This window comes from Penaeus chinensis, chromosome 34, assembly GCF_019202785.1.
Source record: "Penaeus chinensis breed Huanghai No. 1 chromosome 34, ASM1920278v2, whole genome shotgun sequence".
Taxonomy (NCBI): domain Eukaryota; kingdom Metazoa; phylum Arthropoda; class Malacostraca; order Decapoda; family Penaeidae; genus Penaeus; species Penaeus chinensis.
Genome location: NC_061852.1, coordinates 4,556,520 through 4,561,519, shown reverse-complemented (window position 1 = coordinate 4,561,519; position 5,000 = coordinate 4,556,520).

Genomic DNA, 5,000 nt, shown 5'->3' with positions numbered 1-5,000 from the left:
GTAGTGTCCAGATACGCCACGCACGGGTCCACTTTATGCATCAATTTCGGTCTCTCTGATAGCCTCCTCGATCTCTTAGATGTGTCACGGGCTGTCATTTGCAGGTCATGATCGTGTGCAACTTGGTCTTGAGATTACTGCGTGTGGCTGTGGTTCAGGACTGCAAGTTTCCTTTGTGTATTTAATTGGCTTGCTAACCTTCTTGCTGTTTCATTATTCTGGGTATTTTCTTTTACTTCTTGCATTCATTTCCTCTTTTTCATTTAGTATATATAGTTTAGTTATTACTGTTTAAAAAGATTAACTTTATTTATCATCAAATCTGCATATTGCTATCATCAACAGCGAAAAGGGTATTGATAAAGATGACATTAAGACATTTAAATGATAATAACAATAATACTAATGATAAAAACAACATCAATAATAAAATTGACAATGGCAATGATGGTAGTAATGATACTGATAATACCAGTAATGTTATTAATATTGATAATGATTGTTATGAAATAAAAGCAATAATGATGAAAATAATAATCATGATGCAGCTAACGATGATGATGATGGCGATGATAATAATGATAACAATAATAATAATAACAATAATAATAATAATAATAATAATGATAATAATAATAGTAATAATAATGACAATAATAATGATAGTGATAATGAAAATAACTTCTACTCCTACCACTACTGTTTCTACTAATAAAATTGATAATAATGATAATAATAATAATGATGATGAAGATGATAATGATAATAAAAAAATAATAATAGTAATAACAACAGTAATGACCCTGATAATAAGAATATGATTAATGGTACTGATAATAACAATAATGATAATAATAACGATAATAATAACGAATAATGATGGGGATAATGATAACGACAATGATAATAGTAATAATGATAATAATAATAATAATGATAATAATAATAATAATAATAATAATGATAATAATAATGATAATAATAATAATAATAATAATAACAATAATAATAATAATAATAATAATAGAAGAAATAGTAGCAATAGTAATAGCAACACGAATACTAACAATAATAATAATGATAATGACAACGATAAAGATAATTCTGGAAAGAAGCAGAAAGAGTAATACAAAAAAACAAGAAAGAGAGAAGGAAAGATAATGAAATCTCCGAACCACACGAAGCAAAGAAAGCAAATATCCTGAACTCCCACGGCAAGCAGATTCCTCGAAGGGAAAATCGGACGAGAATGATTTCCTTTGGTCAGTGCAGGGATACGTAATGTCGGTTGGGAAGACCTGTTATTCTAGCGTCCTTGAGGCGATGGATGAATGGGTGAATTGATGGATGGCGAGTGGATTTGCGTGTGATGCACTCATGAGTTGTAGTCCGGAGGAAATTCTGGATGAGAGAGGGGGAGTTTGTCATTATTACTATTATCATTATTAACAATATACATATATTTAAAGAAATATAGATATGTATTGTTATCATTATTACAATCGCGTCCACGTCAGTATCACCATGATTATTACTATCATCATTATTACTAATATAATTATAATTATCATTACCATTTAGGTTATGATCGTGTCAGATTCCCCTTTTGATTTGTGATTTTTGTTTATCTCTATATGCTTATCAATGTCATTTGTGTAGTCATTATTACTGTCATTACTGTTAGATTCTTATTGTTGTGGTTGTTCTTGTTCTGAATCTTATTGTCATAGGCGTTAATATTCCTATTATAATAATGACATCAACAACAAAAACAATAACAAACACATTGGTATAAATGATAACAATGATAATAGGAATATTAGAAATAGTGATAAAATATATTAATGATAATCATTATACTAATGATAATGATAATGAAAGTAATGATATAGATAAGATAAGTATAATAATGATGATATTAATATTGATAATAATGAATGCTACTGTTACCATCATGATTGTTGTTGCTGTTATTGTCATTATTATTATTATCGTTGTTACTAGTGCTTGTAGTAGTTGTAGTAGCAGTAGTAGTGTTACTATAATTGCTAATAATGACGGTAATATTAACATTAATATCAAGAACATGATTTATTATGTCACGATAGTTACGATGGTGATAATGATTATCCTTGTTGTCATTGCTACATTTCATTTTGTTAAAATTATATTGATAATGGATGATGATAATTGTGGTGATGATGTTGATAATGACAATGATGATGATAATGATGGTGATGATGATGATGATGATGATGATAATGATAATGATAATGATAATGATAATGATAATGATAATGATAATGATGATGGTGATGATGATAATGATAATGGAGATAATGACGATAATAGTACTAATGATGTTCCTTTTTTAACCGACTTTGGCTCCAGCAAACTGATGCTATTACCCACTCTCAAAAGAGTCACTGGGAAATGACTGACGGGGCGCGGACCTCAGGATCTTGTGATTGCAAAGACATCACTCTGCCAGTGAGGTGTGCCACCGTCCTCCTGCAGTGCTGAACATAATATTTAGATATCACATATAAAGAAGAGCAGATAAAGAGCATGGTATTGGGTAATATACAATAAGGTATCAATATATCTTCATACACGTATGTAAATAGTATCTAAAGTCTTTATTAATAGAATTACAGAATATCGCTTCCAAGATCCTATATAAATGGACAACAATCACCCACTTTGCAGAAACAGCAGGAGTGCCTTGAGGACTATTGATGGGATGAAGAGAAGGAGGAGCAAGAGAAGCACGATATAGAGGAAGGTGCTGAGCAGAAGGAAGGGGAGAGGGAAGAGGAGGAGGAGGAGAAAGAAGACGAGGAAGAGGAGATGGAGGAGATGGAGGAGATGGAGAGGACAACGGGATAATATTGTGCCTCACATCCCAGAGGAGTCAATATCTTGAAACGGGTACACGATCTATGTCATGAAACAGGGAAACTGAAGGACACAGTCGAGGGTTTCCGTTTATGAGGACGGCTGTATGTTAATGTAGTAGCGACGGTGAAGCCTACCAAGTGTTTATTTTCGCTTCTCTTCACACTTTATTTTACATTTGATATAGGTGGCGAATTCAGCATCAAGATTCAGGCTTCGATTCGAATGATATATCATGGGGATCCTCAAATATCAATTGTTTTAATCTCCACACGTGTATTCTAAGAAATGCCGGTACCTGTTTTTTTTCTTTATATATACACACACTTCCATCTTTTCCAACACATTCTCTATAACTGAAACCTACCCGCACAGATGGACACGTTTGTTATTTGACAATGGACTCTCCATGCTGCAGCTATCATATATTGACACTTGAGTGCCCAAGATCTTGAATATTGCTGGCACAACTAACATATATTGTATTACACATACAAACCTACATGGCAATTCGACGAAATCGAAGAGTGTTGTTAAAACGCCTATGAGTATTGAATCAAAATGTTATATATGTATATATATATATATATATATATATATATATTGTTTTCGACATTGGGCGGAATGCCATACTAAGTATCTCAGTAACCTTTCCTATTGTCGCATAACCTCACGCACCACGGTTATGATTTTGCTCAGAAATACTGAGCCTGTGACTTGAAATCCTCTCGGCGTGCACAGAATGTTGTTTTAAAGATCATCCCCATTTTATCTATTTAAATCTGAGTCGCTTATATTGTTTTTTCCCCATTCTACATGGTGTATATATATATATATATATATATATATATATATATATATATATATAAAATTCTACATTTACAATAGCCACTCATAATTGTAAAGAAAATCTGTATATCACAAGAGAGAGAGAAAGATATATATATATATATATATATATATATATATATATATAGAGAGAGAGAAAGAGAGAGAGAATTTGTCGTCTTCCTTTCTTATTTGAGACCAAATCAGCAGCAAAAAGGATTACGATTACGATAATAGTAATTATAGTGATAATAAAAATAATAATAGTAATGATGGTGATGATATTATATGATATGATAGTTATAATAATAACAATATGAAAAATAACAATAGTAATGATAATAATAATAATAATATAATAATAATAGTAATAATAATAATATTGATGATGATGATAACACTAATAACAATGATACTAATAAAATATAGTAATAATAATGGTAATAAAAAAAATATTATTCATTGTTGTTTTAAACATCCTTGTTATTACCATTGTTATATTTATTATAATAATAATAATAATAATAATAATAATAATAATAAGAATTATTGTCATCATTACTATGATTAATAACATTCTTATAATTATTATCATCTTCACCTTCGTCATCATAAATAACAAAACAAATAATAGAACAATGAAAAGAATAACATACAAATAATAATGACCTAAAATATACGGAAAAAGTCATAACTTCACACCTTCGAAGAATTCACAGGTGTCCAAGTCGCACTTTCTCCATCTCATTTTAATCACGCGACACTTAACTTGTTGTGAACAGCTGGGGAATACATTCTCTTGCGCGGTATTGCACAGCCTTGAAGGATTCAAAGAACACTTGAAATATGTACTTTTCAAGGTACTCCATTTTATGCTTACGTGTGGATTGTTTTGTTTTGTATATATGTGTATATGTATATGTATATATGTATATATGTATATACACACACACACATGCATACATATACACATAAACAAACCCAGACAGACAGACTGTGTATATATATGTATATACATATATATACATATATACATATATATAGACATATATATATATATATATATATATATATATATATATATATATATATATATATGTGTGTGTGTGTGTGTGTGTGTGTGTGTGTGTGTGTGTGTGTGTGTGTGTGTGTGTATATGTATATATATATATGTATATATATATATATATATATATATATATATATATATATATATATATATATATATATATATATATATGTATGTATATATAGAGTCAGACGATTTGTGATAC